Source organism: Xiphophorus hellerii, chromosome 21, assembly GCF_003331165.1.
Source record: "Xiphophorus hellerii strain 12219 chromosome 21, Xiphophorus_hellerii-4.1, whole genome shotgun sequence".
Taxonomy (NCBI): domain Eukaryota; kingdom Metazoa; phylum Chordata; class Actinopteri; order Cyprinodontiformes; family Poeciliidae; genus Xiphophorus; species Xiphophorus hellerii.
This window is the reverse complement of record NC_045692.1, coordinates 15,205,343-15,225,889: the sequence shown is the minus strand read 5'-3', so window position 1 is coordinate 15,225,889 and position 20,547 is coordinate 15,205,343.

The window sequence follows — 20,547 nt, the reverse complement described above, 5'->3', positions numbered from 1 at the left end:
AGAACTTTACAGTCAACAACAACAGGCATGCAAGGGAGATGCCAGACGCAATTGGGGCATAATGTCGGAATATAAATAATTCCAAATTGCAATTTTTTTTTAACTTAAATACTAATATGTACTCCAACAGTTTATCAATTTGGAATTAAAAATAGGCAGAAAAGAACAACTTCTAAGGCAGGAGAAACGCTTTTTTCCCCTCTCCTGACTAAAATACATGGTCTAAATAATAAGCTTCAAGTCTTCTTCATGAGACGATCTTGTTTTTCTAGAACCACATTAGAGTTGAAGCATTTTTGTTACATTCTAAACTGTGCGTTGCTCTCAACGACCATCCAGTAAGTTCTGTGTTGAATAACTAAATAATAGTGGTACCACTACAAAACGGTTTTACCATAAAATGAAGCAACAATAATTTGCAGACTTACCTTTGAACAGAACACAATTTAAAACAATTAATGTACGTTATGGTGCAGGTTTGTTGTACACCTTCCTGAATTTAATACATTAAGAATGTGTCTTTTTCTTTTGTAAAAAATAATAATTAAAGAAAAAAATGTTGATCAGTGAAGAGTATTCCACTATAGTTAAGAATAGTATCCCGTCTTGGTTCAGGGTGCAGTCCTCCTGTTTTTCCTGGTTGGTCAGTGTTATTCCAGTGAACCAGATTGTTTTCAGAAGGCGTTTCAAATCTGTAAGACAACATCAGTGGGTTTATTGCGAAAACCATTAATTATTGCCATTGTTCCAACAGTAAATTAAAAACTACAATTTTCTTGATAAATCAACAGGAATGTTTTACAGTGTAACTTGCTGCTCCCGTGTTCAGACATGGACAAGCAACATTTCTACGATTTTTCGAAACTTTTACAGTTCATTTTTATTATTATTACATGTAGCTTCACGAATTACTCTCACCTGCACAAACAGCACTGAGCACAATTTAGTTTGTTTATTATTATTATTATTATTATTATTATTATTATTATTATTATTATTATTATTATTTATTTTATTTTATTTTTTTTTATTTTTATTTTTTCCGAAACATTTGGTCATTAGCTATCGTGGATGTTTAAGCAATTTATTTTACTCAATGTTCACACATTTTTCTTGGATATCGGATCGGGGAATTTTATTAAGTGCACGAACCCCAATAAAAAATTGCTTGGCAACGCCTATAGTCTTGCCTGCCAGGTCGACTTACAGGAAAAATCCGGTCTTTGAACACGCTATTTAATTTCAAACAGTTTTTACACTGTGAACCTATACACTCCAAGCAATCACATACATAAAAAATAAATAAATAAATAAATAAAAATAAAAAGCTCGTAAAAAATGTGTTGACGACAAGTTGCTCAAATAGTATGGCGGGGTGGGGGACGGGCAGGGGGGACACGGGGCATCCAAAACATCTATTTCAGATATATTTACGCGCACGTCTGGAAATGACAGCCGTTCCAGATATCTGAGAAGGCGCAAGTGCCACCGTCATGAATATTTATCAGCAGCACTTCACTTGTGGCCAGCAAACCGAGCCTGAAGTGTGTGTGCTAGCAAAGGTACAGGCGCAGTCTGCAGCTTATCTGCGCATCAGAAAGCTGCTGCTCACACATTTAGAGGCGGAATTGTCTGTTTGACAACAAACAACAGTCTGTGGATGGGTGCAGGCTATCGTGGCACGTTTGGAAAGAAAATGAAACATGAGGAGATTTGTTTCTCGTGCTTTCTTAGGTTCTGATTTCAGAGGGAAGTACTTTTTTTTCTCTTTGCAGACATTTTTTTTGAACGCATGCAATAACAATTAGCAGATAATTTCAGCCTTAAGACTAACTATTTATTTATTTATTTTTTATTTTTTTGGAGGGGAGGCGGGGGGCGTCTAACTGATTACAGAGCAGAACCAAATCAATAGATTCGACATTTGCACTTGGATTTAACTTTAATGTTTTTTTGTTTTTTTGCAAAAAAAAAAAAAAAATGCAATTTAGGGAGTGAAAGAAACGTCGCTATCCATAAACTGTATCTGCTCCACTTGGAGGTCAAATTCAAGTCAAGGGCACTTTAGTGCACTTTATTAGTTTGCAGGCATTTATAAAACCGTCACATTTTTATACAGTTGCAGCCATAAAGCAATTCCATATACCAGAATCAATCGAAAAAAAAAATACATACAACAAAAATCCAGATGGTGTCAGGAATTAATATTCGATAATCGTTTATCTCTTCTATATTTCACATTATTATTCTACAGTTTACCATACCGAAAAATAATTCAAATAATTAAATTCTATTTAGCATTTTAAACAAGGGTTATCATTTCATAAGTATCACTACATAACTGGCATTAACCCTTAAAGGACTGTACTTAAATTGTGTTTTTTTATATTTTTATTAGCCTTTCTAAGCATTTGTTTCCCCGTGTGTTGTATATCTAAACGTTCACCACCCCATCATCTTCATGTGTGGAGATGTTAGCTTCTAGGGCAGAGCAAAGGCATAAAAGATTATTTGAAGCAATAGTTGAGAAACGGAAGTTTTGTCTAATTTGGTTTGTGTGTGTGTGTGGGAGGGGGGGAGCAACATTATATAGCTGAATTGCTATGGTGCTTCAAATGGTGGAATGTGCAAATAATTTATTAAACATACAGGCTTAAAATGAGCTTATCAGAAACATTGCTTATTATAGTGGGAATACGCCTTGTCTACTGTCATATTTTCAGCCTGTACTAAAGGTGTAAATGAAAATGTAATCAGACCTTTAGATAAAATCCCCTCTAAATATAAGAAAGTTTATGTTCTCTGTGCTCTGTGTATTGCAGAATGAATCCACTAATCAAGGGGACATTTTATATATATATATATATATATATATATATATATATATATATATATATATATATATATATATATATATATATATGGGGTGGGGTGATGCCTTGTATTGTATGTAGGATTTGTTTCTTTATTCTTATTGTTATTACTCTATTACTCTTAATTATTATTATTATTATTTATTTATTTAGCCATGTCACAGCACTGGGACATTAATCTCCGCTTTGCTACCGCGATACCAGGGATTTGGGGAAGAGAGGAGGTTCGTTAGAGTGAAACATCGGCTCACGGTGACCCCCTTCGCATCAGTTGTGAAGTCTGACACGCCATTAAAGTTGAGAGTGCGCGGGAGATTTGTGGAGGCACTGACACGGTGTCCTCGTGACGCGTCTCCATTTTTTTTTTTATTGACTCGTTGCTAAATGAGGCCACTCCAATTAGCGCTCTGCGGCAGCGTGAGACCGCTGCGCACCTCTGAAGTCTCACGGAAAACAAACACGCGTGTTCATACGTTGCTTGCTCTGGATAAACAGGGAAAAAGGAAAACCGTCGGAACGGACTTCAATGTGGAGGATATAGGTAATAAGTCTCTGCTATACCGCTCTATTCGTCAGATCCTGGCTCATTTCAGATTTTCTTTTTCTTTCCTAGTTAATCTTATCTAAATTGCTAATAAACCTATATCATTTTTTTTTTACATGTCTTCAGCTGTTTTAAATATTGACCAAATACCAATTTTAATCCAGACTTCTATTTAATGTTTGGACATTGTTTAGCATATTTCTAAACAAAAAGTATTAGTAGGTTTATCCAACGTTGTGGTTCAAAGGTGGAATGTCAAAAGAAGGCTGATGCTGTTTAAATTTGCAATAAAAGTTGTTTGAGTTGGTGAAATGGTGTTAACCGAGGATAATGTTCAATATTTTTGTTTAGAACAATTATAAACAGGAAAAGTGGAGTTATTGGCTAAAGATATCATGGGACATAAGCCACATTTTTAGATCAAAAGAATGTATTTTCCAAACATTAAGCTCAATTTAAGAGCTAAACCAACCTCCGCATATTCATTCCCACCACATGTTAGTGGTGTAGATGGAAAGCTCAAGTCCTGGCAGCATTTCTTTTAATTAATTAATCATTTGCCCATGTTTTTTGATTTAATGTACATATGGTGCCTTAACGTTGCTCAATGGAGGGAAGGTCTTCTCACTTACGGAGCCGCTTATCGACATCTGTTTGTCTGATAAGTCTGAAAATGACACCTTATTCTGCAGTGAGGACGACCAGCCAAAGATAATCAGGAACAGCTTTGAACTGATCCTTTCTGCATCACTATGCTTCGTATTATTAGAGTGAAGGTGATTTTGGGTGAAATCATAGCTGGAACCAAAACATGCCAGGATATAACTGTATTGTACAACACCGTAAGTGTGATATGGACAGTGGTATGGATAGTTCTTATTTTGTTGTAAACTTTTTTATTTAAACATTTAAACAATGACTTCAGATTATTACCCGATTCACCTTTGTTCTAAATATCTTATGTGGGGTGTCAACTATTTCTCTAACTTAAAAAAAGGACAAAATCAGACCTCTAGATTGATATGTGAAAGTCATAATAAAAAGCACCTTTTATGTGGCAGTATTTCTTCCCGAATTCAGTATGAACAACATGTCATCACGTCAAACATTCTCTCTATCCTCTGCACATGCACAGAGTCTCAGGGTCACATATCCTCTTGGTTTCTTTTTCCCTTTCTATTTTATTTTGTCTTTTTATTTTCTTTCTTTGGGCTGCGGCCCAAAGCCTTCTAAATATTTTTCAAAGACAACTAGCAATAAATATAAGTTGTTTTGCCTGCCTTGTGTTTTGAGTGAAGATATTTTAAATAAAACGAGTTGCATTTTCTCGCTCCCTAGTGGCTGAATCATTCCAGGAAAAAAAAAAAAAAAGTGTGCTAAGAAATAAACTGGATTCATAATTCCCCCTGGTTACTCGGTTTGTGCAAACACAACTGCTGCTATTCTCTGTGGTAATGTCAACATATACTATCTTTATTGGTAATGTGTGATTGAATCTGATGAACAGGTATAGCAATTCAAGAAAGCTTTACTTGCCTTGTGTTTGTCGTGTGCACATCTGGACAGTTTCCATCCTTTTATTATGAAAGCTCTTCTCATCCAGAGACGGTTAAGAATGGAATAAAACTGTTAGTGTTCTCAATCCAGAACTCAACCCCCGACCCTAAACCCCATAGTAAAATTTTATTACTTGCTGGAAGCGTGCAGGTAAGCTAGAAACATATTTTCATTCCACATTTGAGGTGACCTTTCAGTCATTCTGACATCTTATCTGTAGGATCACAACACCGCTAAGCAACAAATCAACAGCAGCCAGCTAATGCTGATGCCTCAATCCCAGGCCATCTCTGCAGCATGTGTGTGCACCCATTTACAATTATACAAGCAATGCAGAAAGAGGGCAATTAAAGGTAAAATTTGGCAACCGAATGCAGAAATCAAGGTATCATCAGCGTAAAGGAGCACTTGGCACAAAGCACTTTTTTGCCAGCTGCATCAGCGGGACACAGGTGGAAATGCAAGGCGAGCGACTGTGAGAGCCAGGAAAGACTTGGACCCTGAATGTTTCTATCTGTGTGGGAGTGTTTGTAGGACTCTGCACCAATCTAACACAGCCAGGATATATTACATGATGCTGTCAGAGGAGGGAATTTGGACATCCAAGCCCAAACTGATTCCAAGAGAAGAGGAATGCAAAGAAAACTTCAAAACCAAAAGAAAGTAAATAAAACAGTGGCTGTAATGGTTTCTAACAAGACAATAAAACCAATGGAAAATGCTTCGGTTTAAGGAAGTTGCCAATAACTCCAAACTAAGTGAGATGTACCAAATACTTCTCGGCAAGCCGCCAGTGTGCAGCACATAGCCCCAATCTGTTTGCAGCAGCTGACTCCAGCTCCATTTTTACATCTCTGACTCTGATGTTCTTTGATCCCACAGTTAACTGAGTGATACTGTGAGAGGTTTCGGTGAGAATGGATACAAATTGGTGATGTAATAGTGTCACTTTGGTCCCAGAAGCTGCAATGACCTCCACAATCTCCTCACATGGGATATGAGAAAACACCTTTTTGACTACAAGAAACACATCCAGGAGGTTTAAAGCGATTCCAGATTCTTTTAACACACAACAATGTGATATTGAAGTTAACTAGTAGACATGTAATGGTTAAGGATTCAAAGTACATACAACTCAAGATCTAATTTTGATGAAGATGCATAAATGAATCAAGCTTTACTTTCTATTCTTTTCTTGTTGTAGTGTGTATTATCAACAAATTCAGTCTTTCATTAGTGCACCATTTTATGTTTTCACAAAAAAGATTTATCTGTTCTAACCGAGTAACCAACCGCTTGACAGTTGCAACTGTGATCGTTAAATTTGTCTGCTAATATTAATTTATGAAGAAAGCATTTTCTGCATTGCAAAGCTTGTGTGTGTGTGTGTTTTCTTTCTTTTTTTCCTGCTTCCTTCCAGCTGCCCGTTGCTCACTCATGGCTTGATTGATAACAATTGGCCCAAATCTGCTGGGTCCAGGTGTTTGCTGTTTATTATTTTCCCTCCTTCTCCAATTAATCACTAATTGGTGTTTTCCACCTGCGATGGAAATGATTATTTCCTCACTTCTGGCAAAATCCTCACAGCAACATACTTCCTTGGAAGGATAAATATCAAAAATGCTTATTGACAAGTGTTTGGGTTTGCAATAAAGAAAAAAAAAAGCTATAAAGCGTCTGAGTGACATAAAGAGCAAAAATAACCCGCTCTGATTGGGTCATTGCAGTTCTAGAGGACTCTCTCTCTTGGCCGAGGTAAGTTCAGTGTGATGGATTTTTATGTCGACATATGGAAGCACTTCACTGCCAGACTGGAATGTGTTTGAATAAGCTCTGCAATAATAAAGACCTTTACAATAAAATGTGTCACCTCCACACAGAAAACACAAAAACACTGAGCTTCTTTCATTACTCCAACTCATTTGAAGATGTTCCCTCTTTTTTTGTGTGTGTGAAGTTACTTGAATGCCTGCGCGCTGCAGCTCAGCTTTGCAGAGGTATAATGAAAGCACTCCAGCAAAAGGGCAAATAAAATGTTAACGCTCGTGAAAGGTCAGATCCTTTCACAAGATCAAGTTCTGAAAAACAGCAAAGCTTTAAGCGTCTAACAAGGTCTGAACCTGCTAAAAAAAAATGGGAGCTCTGCAGCCCCACCCTGAATGAAAGTTTATGTTAGAGCAATGTGCGATCCCGCATCAGAACAACAGGCAACATATTGCCTCACTAGTACTGTTGTTTATGAGGGCTTCGCTGCAGCTGTGGCATCTCAAAAATGTATGTTACAGATTCAATTTTAAAGCTTTTCATTATTATAATAAAATACCTGACAAAAGTATTTGTGCCCATTAAGCATTTTTATATTTTGTCACATTATAACCTTACATTATAAGGCATGTAAGATTTTTCAGTTCTGAAGTACAGTATATATGAAACCTATTCACTGTTTTCCATTTTCCATAAAAAAATAAAATAAAATAAATATGAATAGCTTGGTGTGCTTTTGTATTGTAGACTTCTGTACTCTGGTAACCCCCCAAAAAATCAAGCACAACCACTTCAATTCAGAGCTCACCAAAAAAGCATGAATACAGCTTCTTACACTCCGATCACAAAGTGCAAGACATGGCCTTCCCAATCAGAGATGCAGCCAAAAGTTTTTACTGTAACGTCTGGGGAGCTGCAGAGATCTACAGCTCAGGTGGTGGATTCTGTCAGAAAGGACACCTAAGAGATGCACACTGCACAAATTTAACCATTGCTAAGAAGAAAGCATTTGATTCAAGAAAACCAGGAGTGTCGTTTGTAAAGCAAGCCATAAAATAGACAAAGCAAGTATGTGGACAAAGAGGTCCAGGTCAGAGAAGACCATATTAACTCTTTGCCTGTATGAAAAACATTATGCATGAAATGAAACTAATACTGTACATCACACATAATATACCATCCACAAGGTGAAACATGTAGTGCACAACAATATGCAGTAGGCATGCATTTCTTCAACAGGGACAGGGAAGCCGACAAACGTTACTGGGAGGAGGTGTGTGCTAAATACATGGCTGGTTGCAAGGTTGCAAAAGTCTTAAAACTTGGACAGAGATTTGCCTTCTTGTGGGACAATGACACTAAGCTTACACACAGACCTAAAACAAAATGATTCAGATCTGCACGTCCTCATGAGTTAGAATGCCCCAGTGAAAAGTTACGTTTTAAATCCAATTATATATGGGTCTTGTATTTTCTTTTATTTACAAAAAAGAACATACTTTTCAAAACGCACAGTGTGTAGACATAATCCAAAAAGAAAAATGATACACTCTTTCATTGCACTAAACAATTCTACACTCTATTTGTTTTTCACATAAAATCTCAATAAGACACATACCTTCAGTTTGCAAAGTGACAATCTAAAAAGGCTCAAAGGATACAATAACATTTGTTCTGGTACTGATATCAAATCATGGTTTAAGTTGATGTGAACACCTGTTTACTGTCAGTGAAGTAAATATCAGGACTAATGTTTAGTTGTCACATGACTTAACTTTATTTAGGACATTTCTTTAGCATATGACAATCCCCTGCCCTGCATCCACACTTTGTCATTAGTTACACAATGCCACACGCAGTAGTGGACTGGGTTATATGGACAAGTGATAAGATGTCTCTGAAAAGAGCAGAACCCCCAGTTAAAAGTTGCTCCCAGTCTTATGTGATGTTACTGTTCATCTGTCACTGCTTCACAGAGAACTGCTGCTCTGTCATCATCACACACATAAATGGCTGCATGTTGCTTACCTAATGGTGAGTATAGGAGGATTGTTTTGAAAGCACCCATTTTTGCAAATTATTTCAGCACTTTCGTGTTTAAATCCCCCCATAATTTGTCTGTGTATGTGGAAAATCTTTAGAAATGATCTTGTTTATCCTTAAAGTCTCAATCTGTAATTGAGTCTTACTGTTTAAACTGTCACTGCTCTGCGGGAGTTGTTTATGCTTTTAATTATGCAAGTGATGAGTTTTGTAAAAGTTGAAAATAAAGGAGTCTGATGTTTAATCCAAATGTTTTAGTGTTGGTTTTTTTTTCTTGCGTTCTTTTGTTGAATAAATTAAACAATTTTCAAGTTTTAGTCACACTTTCCAGTCAGGCAAATCTAAATATTTTCTTTCATGCTGAATCCAAAACAGAAAGAAATAACAGCCTATTTATGCAAACATAGTCATAAGGCTTCGCTGACAAGACAAAGTATGAGGCACCATGAGAGTGAACCAAAAAAGGTAGTCAGTTACCCTGCCTTTTTTCCTCAACCCCTCTATTTAGTACTTCCCATAGGAAGACAGATTGGAACAGGATTAGAGCCCATAGAAACATGTTTAAAATAGTGTTTGCATCAGGCACTGAAAGCTAATTATAACCAAGGAGAGTGTGAAGGATTAGTGCTCTGATCCTGAGGCCTGTTAGACAAAAAGGTGACACAATGCAAAGAGTTTGAACAGTTTATCCTACTGGGGTATTCTTTGTGGTTTCTTTTATGCTGATGTGTTATGCTGATGTGAATCATAACTGTTATGTTATGATATGTCCATTGCCACATTATTGGTGCTTCTCTAAGGCATTCTTCAAAATGAGAAAGGCTAGAGAACATGCTATTTAAATAAGTTTGATACCTGCCGAAATTCATAAATCAAGAAATGGTCATACGAAAAACTCATGCTTGTTTAAACTTGCTTATTTCTACAGTCCCTTTTACCTTTTTCTTAAATTAAAGTGATTAGTAACTTCTAATAATTTCTCAATAACTTCCTGTTTCCCATGTAACCAGTCCTGAAAGTGTAAAAGACGGGGCAGCATGCCATGTAATAAAAGTGGAATAGTGCTGAGTTAGAAAATGATAAAGATTCAATTGTTTCTTGTTGGGGAGCTGGAGAAAAAAAAAAAGCTTTTTCATGAGTTTGTACTCAACAGTGTAGAAGGTAGTCTTCAATTTGATGCAACATTTTGGTTTATTTTGTGATTTATTTGTCATATTTATTCATACTTCTATTATCCTTACCTTACTTTCACATCAAACTGCACCTCTCACCTACTTAAACTGTAAAACGGTAATTATCTGGTCATTGATCTGCAGTCCCAAGATAATTAGCAACCCCCACCTAGCTGTGCCTTTGAAAAAATCAAGGTGCCTCTGATTTACTGTCGGTGACAAATACAAAGTTTAAGACATTTTAGCTTTTGGTTGGTGGTGGAGGGTGTTGTGATCAACCTTCCCTGATTAGCTTTAACTACTTGTAGATCAAACAAATTATGCCTACATGCATTTCATCAGAGGCATCACTCGCCAGTGGACCTGTTCTAATCCTAAATATCCACCAAGAAATCTCTGTTTGCTCCCCCAAACATGTGTTTCCCAACTTCCAAAATTAAATCATCATATTTTCTTCTCCTAAACAGCCTCTTTCTTAATCCCCTCTCTTTTGTCTGCAATTAAGTTCATTCAAGTTGATGATTGCTGCATGTGCAGATGGTTTTGGTGAAGCATCAATCTCTGTCAGCGGCGCAATAATGCAGACATTCCATACTGGGACACTTCATGAGCGGAGGAGACACATGGAAGAGGGAGGGAGAGTTCCCTAAATCAAATAAAGGCTTGTGTTCTGGCTAAAGCCTAAGAAGCAGCACCCCAGTGAGGATGCATTGGGAATGAAATTATACACAGCACCCCTGGTTACACAGTCTGCATTTTTATATATTACTGTTCTAGAGAGGCTGCAGAGGTTTATCAAATAAAAGCAGGATACAATAAAATGTTAATGCCATGAACACATTTATCAGTCAGAAATATTAGTTTAGTCCCTGAAATTAATGAATTGATGATTTTAACAAAGCAAGCAGAAGTAACTTAAAAAAATTCCCAAATCATCAGCAAACTTGAAGATTCATCTTATTCACAAGGCTTTCCTGCTCACATCTCTGCCAGATGATCTCAGCTCCCAAAGGCTTTATCACTCCTGATTCAAAGTCCCTTGACTTTGCGTCCCAACTTGATGTTGATATCATATGAGGCAGATTCTCACATGGAAAGTATGCAAGAGGCTGCAGGGGGACATGGGATGGAGAATGATAAGACTGGATGCCCTTCATCTTTCTCTCTGAGTACAGGGCCTAAGTCAATTTTACTCACAGCATGAGACTTTCTCCAGCCCCAAGTTTTGAGTAAATCCAATCAACTGTCCGCAGGATTGAGATGTAGTGTGCCACTGATGACAGAGTTTGTTGTAAGGCAAAGATGCAATGCAGCATTTTTAATAAGATGCTTCCCTATAGACCCACTTAATATACTTATAATATGATGTATTGGAAATATTACGCTATTATAGACCATCAAACAAGCAGGAAGTGTATATAAGTGTAACCCAGTCCAAAATAAGGGCATTTTGTATTGAGTTAAGTTCATGGAAGGAATAATAAGTTAGAATGTGTCAAGCATATTTGCTTAAATATGTCAAAATTGTTATAAATAAGTGTTAACAAAAAGAAATGTATTTAAAACCGTTTTATAGGAAAGTAATGTTCACCATATTTTATTTTGAAGGACTTATGTTTGTAAGAGGAAGTGGGGTAAAACAAAGCAACTTCACTGGTCCGTGGTTGGCTGAGGGTCAAGGAGAGACAGGAAGTAAGAAAAAAAGAAATGGGAAAGAAAGAGGTGAGCCGCGCTGAAAAAACGTGGCGGAGTTATTAATAAACGAGTGTTTTAGCAGATATCTAGGCTTTCAACTCGACAGTGTGTTAATAGATATCGACTCTACACTCACGTTTGCAGCTAGTGTGATATGTAATGCTGGCTAACGCATTAGCATTCATTAGCACAGTGGATGGACATTGAGTACTGTGAGCTAACTCAGCTAACAGAAGACTTAACTAAGGTTTCCGTCGTGGGAGCGTTCCAGAGTTGAGCTTAGTGCAGAGAGATGAGCTTACACTGAGAGTTTTGTGTCTGCGTTGGATTTTCCTGCTGTTTCCTGAATCCTGTGGACCAAGGGACTGGTGAAAGAGCTGAAGACATCTTGCCAACTGGGACTAAGAACAGGTGAAATTCCAAGAAGGTTCAAGATTTTCCTTTTTGAGTAAGGTACGAAATTCCACGCTTCGTCATCACATCAGGCCTGCAACGGGTCTTTTTGGGGGGAATTATATTTTAATTAATTATTGCCGGCTTAGGTGAACATTGAAGTGTGGGCCCACATTAATTAACATAGGTTTTGTGAAACCAAAAGACTGAAACATTTACCATTTCTGTGAATTTATTATTGTGTTCAATATATGTTCAAAATCTCATACAGGTGTGTGTTTGATTTCTTGTAGAATAGTATTTGGAGAATATTATTCTTGCTCAAAGCTATATTATTGGGTGAAAAGAATAGAAAAGTACTGGTGTATTATTACTCTAAAGTGAAACTTAACAAAGGGTTAAACACGAGAGTGTTATTATTTGTAATTTAATGGGTTTAATAAACCCAGGGGCCCTTAACTACTTCAGACTGGTATAATTGGGCTACATAAGCTTCTTTATAAGCTATTGGATTGACTTCACATGCTCTGGACAAAGGGGTGGGAAAAGTAATCCACAACAGACTTTTGCCCTTTTGCCACATATAGTTGTTCCTGACCAATAAACAAATAAGAATATCAGACAAGTAAATACAAACTCCAGTTTTCAAATGATGGTGTGATGATGAAGGTAAACAACGGTGATCCAAAATATATAAAAAAAATAGAACTGTTCAATTGTTATTCTTCAGTCTGATTTTCACCGAGAGATTATTTCTGCCAAACCTGTAACACAAAGAAATCACAGAGAAAGGAACCTGTCAACGCAAAGTAACTAAAATATCTCAAAAAGCAGCACCTCATGCCTCAATCTGAGGAAATTCAAGTACTGATAAAAACAAACACATCTTAGAAATTCACATTTATCTGTTGGGTTAGGGTTATGAAGGAAAGTCCAGGATATTGTGACTCCAGAAAACCACAGTGTGAGCCAATATCGATGAAAGGAGAAAACATGTAACTGTGGTGGTCTTTCTAAGGAATGGCCTTCTGACTAATTTTATCCAAAAAGTGCTCTGACAGGAGCTTTTCCCTGGTTGGTTTAGAAGCAAGCTTCACCAAGCAGATCCAGATTTTTTTATGCATCATGTGCTTTCTTACTATTGTACAATATTTGTGTAAAGTTACTGTTAAGTTATATTTTTGTTTTCCACCACTGGCTCATAGCCACTGAGTGACTGTTGCATTGACAGATTTTCTTTTATATCCAATTTGGTCAAAAGTAAGACACCACTCAAATTTTTAATTTAGATTCCAAGCAGTTTGTGTCAAAGTCCTCTGGGAAGTAAATCAGTTTGATAGAACTCTCACCTGGAAAAGCATTGATATTTATGTCCACTTTGTCATGTTTTGCGTGTAGCAAGCAGGGAAATGCTGTGGGTTTAGCTCAGCATTACTCGCGCGCCCTGGCATAGCAGCATGGCATGAAATCCCAGAGTCTGCCAGGTGCGAGTTCCTAAATTATACTTCCCCTGAATGTGCATCGACAGTTTGACAGGAGGAACTGTACACTGCTATTGTGCTTTCCAAAAACACAGAGCAAACATAGATCACAGCCCGTGCACCCAAATGTATCACTGTCTTTAATTTATCCTTTTTCTTTTTCTTTTGGGCACCTTTCACCCTTTCTCCTCCTCTCTCATTTCTTGGATTGGCTTGATTCCATGCTCATTAGCATGTCCCATTATCTCCTGGAATATTCAGGGGAATGTTTCCACTTGCTGCCACTCCAATTATTATAATATACAACGTGGTTCATGACATTCAAGTTTCTGGAAGTGCTTCAGATTTTTTGTCAAGGTCCTCAGTCACACATGAGGGCTGTGGATTTTTCAAGGGCATCTGTTCAAAGCTGGCCCAGAAGACAGACAACACAGCAGAGGGGTGGGGTTGATGAAAGCGGAGGGCTGGGGGGCTTGGCGCATGTAGAAATGATCCACCTAGAATTTGTTGAATCAAATCCTTGCACCTGGATATAATTGTCTTGCTGCTGTGCTGGGAGTTGCTACTGCCAGAATGGGACCAAATTAGTGGCCCCAAAATGGTGACCTGTCAAGGCTTGTGGCTTCACCTGGTATCATATTTTACCAAGGCAGAACTGTTGGCTTGAGTTGCACAGTAGCAGTTGTTTTGATTATTTGACCGGAAAACTGTGTCGCTCAGAATTTCTTCCAAAATCAACCTGGAAAACACCAAACACCCCAATGTGTTTGTTGCTTACATGTACCTGCACTGCCTCACGAAAATATTTACACCACATTAACTTTTCTGCATTGTGTTGACTTATTTATTTTGTTTATTTTATGTGACAGATCAAAACACATAACACATATCAATAATTTTTCCGAATAAAACTAGAAAATTGCAGTCTGGTTTATGTTTTGAGTCAATAGTTTTTGGAACCACCTTTTGCTTCTGTTGCAGTTATACAAGTTTTTTGATTACTTATTTGAACATCTTCACTCTGAAATTTTTGTCAGAGTACCTGAATCAGTCATACTGAAATTAGAGCAACTGCAAACATCCATGCATTTAACTGACCACTATTTTAAAGTATTGAAAGCACAGATTAATATAAACTAGCTAGCGATAAATAACTATGAAGCAAAAATTGTGTGTATTATCACCAAGACATCAATAATATTAGCATATATGTTTATATTTTGCATGATGACCAGAAACTATTAAACTAACATATCTACATTAAAATTAAATGTTCATTTAGCTATGCTATCATATAACAGTATAACAAAATACTCCAGGGAGTTTTTCTGCACAAAGAAATAGCCCATTTCTGGCTGAAGAGTTCTGCATGGATACACAATAATCAAACTCCTTTATTCTTGCCCTAAATTTATATCATCTGTGTCTAAAGTACAACAAGAATGTATATACTCACTTGTCTGAAGTTACTTTGGGTTATCTTACAGTTTGTGTGTAAGGGAAAATAATAATTCCGTTTTAATTAAATTATTCAGTTTAGACAGTGGCAAGAATAAAGAATTGCAATCGTGGGGGGTCGGGGAAATAATTTCTCACACTGATAAATCTTGTTGAACATAATGCCATGCCTACGCATTCCCTTAAAAATATTAATAGAGCACCCACTATTTATATTCCTGGATAAACATCCCAGGTGCTTATGAGTTTTGGTGTTATTCATTACCAGCTGTTGACAAATTACTATTTTGTTTAACATCAAAAAAGTTTGACTTAGTAAAGTTTTCATTAGAAAGAAAAAAAAAAGCTTTAATGAAATATGTTTGTTAGGGGATACAATGAAATTTGAGAAAATATCACTAATTTGGGAGATCAGTTACTAAAGTACAACTTTTCTATGTTATAAAAAACATGCTTATATTTAAATTAACCCCTCAGGACAACATTTACAGCTTACAGCTTAGTGGGTTTTGAATTCATCCAAAACAGCAGATGGATATGATTTGTCCAACCCCTGCTGCAATTGTAACATTTTTATATTTCATTTGTTGTTTACAAAGCCATTTTCTGCTTTGTAATTAATTGGTAAAGTTAAATGAAATCTTTATTTTTCCTTTAACATTCTGTAGCAACAATCTGGTGAAGCCAGTGTAAGCTGAGGTTTTCTTCATACCAGGGTGTGTTTGCAGAATGGAGTTACTTGCAGTTCAATGCCGAGGACAATTGAAGTAGATTATTGAGTTTTAATCACATTAGCTATTCAGTGTCAGTAATGTCTTCCACCGTTTATTTGAAGATATTAAATGAAGATAACTTGTAAAAAAGAGTTTGAATTCTAAGTATGTGATGAACACAGGGAAAATTAGTTGTTTCCTTGCTGTTTCAGTTTTTCTATCTTGGATAAGTGACCAAAAATGTGTTAGAATAAGTACTAAAGAAACAATAAATGGTCAGTAGTGGTCACACCAAAAAGCTATTTTGTACAGCAAAGCAGTTTAACAATTAAAAGATTTGGTATACAGTATACCATATTTTCTGGACTATGTCACATCAGTAAAAAACTCCATCATGAGGGGAAAAATAATTATGTAATTGCACTGGAATATAGGTCACAATAATTTAGAAATAATTTAGTCAAACGTTATGTAGACCTTGTTCATGTTAATAACATGGTCCGGTGACACATGGTGTTGAGTTGCTTTTCAATGAGCTCATGGAAATTATGGACTATGGCATGATGGATTAATGTCCATGCTCTACATCAGAGTGGTCAGAAACAGCTACTCCACTGGCAAAGTGTGCAGCAAAGTGGAGATGCATGTAGTGTAAATCCGGGGTGACAGAGAGGCTGTTGAGTTGAATGAAGTGTCAACACCAAGAAGGCTGCCTGCAAAGTCTTTTATTTTCATCTCCTTGGCATCTATCATAGTGTGGAGACATAACTGCACTATTCACAAGCCTCAACAAGTTATAGCAGTTTCAAAGAGCAGTACCGACAAATTGGCATAGCTCTCTAGACTCGCTAGTGTAAGAAAATATGATGAGGTAGCACAGATCGTCAGAACACAGACAAAACGTTATTTATGTACACAACTGTGGACTTTGGATTCTCCTTTGTCATGATGCTCCATTTTGTCTTTTTTAGTTGATGTGAACATAGTTTGTTTGCAGTTGGCACATAAAACCAAAAAAGCTGTTGATGGTTTTGTGGCCTCTGAATTTTTCAAAGAATTTGATGTTTCACAGTTTGCAGACAATACAAAAATGTAAATTGAAATGACAGAGACTGAGCATTTTGTTAACTTGTAAATCAATTTCATGTTCTTTTCTTTTTCTTCGCAAGAGTGATTTGTTTCACAAAGAGAGCCTTGGAAATGTATTCACACCCCTTTAAGTATTCACACTTTGTCACATTACAAATGCAAACATTTTATTTTACTGGGATTTTATGTGATAGATGAACACAAGTGCATAATTGTCAAATGGAAGAAAAATAATATTACGAGGTACTCAAAATCTTTACAAAACATTCTGAAAACTATGGCTTCAATTTGTTTTTAGCATCTTGATTCAATCTTTTTTTAAACAGACATCATTGTTCTTCTATTTGTCAACAATGCACTACTTTGTGTTGCTCCATCACATCAAAACCCCAATAATTTACATTCTGGTTTGGGGACATGCCATTTGTCAGCACATGAGAAAATTCATGAAATAGGATTTCTTTTGTTTTGCAAAACCCACATCTTCAATCTATATCTTCCTGCCTAATTTGACTTTATTCTTTCATGTGGCTAACATTCTAAGATTCTTACTTCCCCATGTAAACAAAACCTTTTCCAATGCACTGTAACTAAACATTCAGTTCCATCATTTGAACTCACAAAAGAGGTTTTTGAGGAAACTAGTGCTAAATTTGGTGTAATCCATCACAGGTTTATCTGCATCTGCACCTGCATGGTCCCGGACTCCCTCATGGGACGGAGCCTGTAGACGGTGTGGCACGTCCTCTAATGGGTGAATCAGCTGGCAGGTGTGCCCCAGAAGCTTCTCTGCCACCTGCACACTGGACACTGCATAAGTGGTCTGAACTGTTTTATTGCTTAGTTAGACAGAGAGATACACCTGGGCTTGGTTGAATTAAATGCTTAATGGCTTGCCTGGCTTCTGGAGAAGAGAATCTCTTGTTTACAATTTTGAATCTCAATGGACCTCGATGAATATGAAATTGCATAACGGATTGCGCTAAATTAAACCCATTTATCTTCTTGTTGACCTTTTACCTGCAGAAAGAAACTCAATAGCATCTGCAACTTATTGGCAAAAGAAGATGTGATTGGTGGAGAGTAAATGTGTAACAAAGCTTCCCTTTTGATGACTGATGAGATTTAGAAAACTTAATTTTTTAACTAATTCTTTTACTAAGTTGAAATTACTTACTGAGAATAAGAATGGAGCAAAAAAAAAAAAAAAAAATCAGCCCAAGAGGTTTCATAATCTACTTAATTAAAATCTTTATCTGGAGCAAACTGGCTGCGAAACTCAAATGCCCTGTAGCACTGTAATGAAAGCAATTTAATGCAGTGGAGGAGCCATGAACAGATGATGAAAGTTTACAATGATATAATAAGAGATAAGCTCTCCATAACAAAGAGACATTTAAGCAAAATCAACAACTTTTCGCTATTTATTTCTAAAAACAGACAGCACTCCTTGGTGAGAGGAGGGCTACACCCTGAACAAGTTGCCAATATGTCCCAGGGTATATCAAATATTTGCTGGCATTTATTTGAAGATATACTTATAAACATATCCATAACTTACTATTACCTGTATATGATAATATATCATAAAATGGCAGAATGGTATTAGTCTGTAATCATTTCACTGGGTTGAAATGTTCTCTCTAACTCATCCTGAGGGTGTTCTGTCAGGTTGACATCGGTACTGAGCTGGTCAGCCAAGTTCCTCCACAACAAATTCATCCCTTCATGCCTTTGTGGGTCTTGCTCTGCGCATTGATGCAAAGGTATACTGGGAATGAGCACTGTTTTGCATAAAACACATAGAACAGACAAAGTTGCTTCTAGTCTAATATCCTTGTCACACTATTGTGCAAATGCAGGGGATTTTAATTGTGTAGAAAGACACCAGAAAAGAAGAAAACATAAGAGACTAAATTCACAAACTATGCAGAAAAAAATAACACATTTCCACATTTTTAATTTTTTTGAATCAATTTTATTAGTTTCTACTTTCTGTTTAATTCTTATTGTGCATGTTTAAATTATTTGGATTCCTGATAATACTGTGTTTTTATTTGCCTGGATGCTGTAAAAAGTTTTTTTCTTACTTTACGGGCTACGTACTAAGTACGTTCTAAGACGGGACATAAAATGAAGATGCTCAGATTACAACACACAAACACACAAAGTGAGTGTGGCATCTTTCACTCTGTGAATTATCCCTAGTGCCAACGCACAATTTCAGACCCTGTGATATGAAATTAATGTATTACTTCAGAGCACAGCTAATTATCAAACTCAAATTAAACATCTTGTATTTACAATAATTAGAGTGTAATAATTGCAGTCATATCATTTCATTACAGAAATGACATTGCTGTAATTTAGTCTTCAATTTTAACCTAACAGTTTTATCACACATCTCAGATTTAACACTTATCAAAAAACTTGAAAAGCTTTCTAATTGATAAATATCAACCATAGTATTGTTTGATATTATGCCATATTAATAGATTTTCCAGTTAGTTTTTATTGTATTGTAAATAACATGTTTTATCTTTACACAATTTTTTTTATCATTTCTGTTACGAAATTATGCATATAAATATTTTATAAATTATTTCAACCCGAATTCTTTGAACTGACTCTGTTGATTCTTTTTTAAACCAGTACAAATAGAAACACAGTCTGCACCACAGTGGCAAACCCCGCTCCATCTCCCAAGTGTCCTCTTTGAGTGGGCCAACCCCCCGTCTGTGCTGCATTACTTTTTACTTCTTGAGATTTAAACTGTGGCAGCAACACATAGTGTAACAGCTCCCTGGAGAGAACTAGTGATTGCACTCCAGTGCACGAGGTGATATTATGTTTAATGTGTCGCTTTAGTCCTTGAGGGGCTCCCAACATCTGGCACGATTTTAATTCCTCGAATGCTCCCTCTTCTAAGTCTTTCACTTCTCCAGAGAGTCACCGATGCATTCCTTAGACTGAATAGGTCATTTCTCAGTATTCTATTAAAAATACAATGGCGTACAGTGCAGAGTGAAAATATTTGTCTCTTTGCTGATTTCTTCAGGTTTTGCTTCACTGTTTTAGGCAATTGAACAAACGTTCCAAAATAACCGATACAACCTGAGGAAAATTAAAGTTTAATTTTCAAATGATGTTGCTATTTATTAAGGGAAAATCAATCCAAACAAATTTGAGCCTGTATGAAAAGCAAATGCTCCCCAAACCTAGCAAATAGCATTGCACCCTTGGTGACAACAACTGCGATCAAACGTTTGCAATAACTGACAGCGTGAAAGTCTGTTTAAGATCATTTCTCATCATCTCAGTCTTATTTCAGACCATACTGTGTGTTTTGGTTTGTTTTCAGTCAAGCAGATATGGCCTCGTTGCTATGCTTTGGAACATTATCTTGCTGCATCAGCTAAGGGCAATTGAGCTAAAGGTAACCTGTCCAGATCCTGAACCAGAGAAGTGGCCCTAAACTTACAGATTACTATCACTATGCTTTACTCTTAATATTATGTGCTTTTTCTAAAACTGTGTGGTGGTTTACAGTTCTACGAAAAAAGTCAATTTATGTTTTATCAGACCACAAAAACTTTCTCAAAAGTCTTGATCATCATCAATCTGCTTGTAGAGAAATGCAGTTATAGCCTGGCTACTTCTGGTAAGGTGAGCCACAATTTTTCTATTGTAAATTCATAGATAATGGCTGTAACTGAGATTGCTGCTGTCCCAAACCTCATAACTTTTGGACCCTTTCCAGATCAA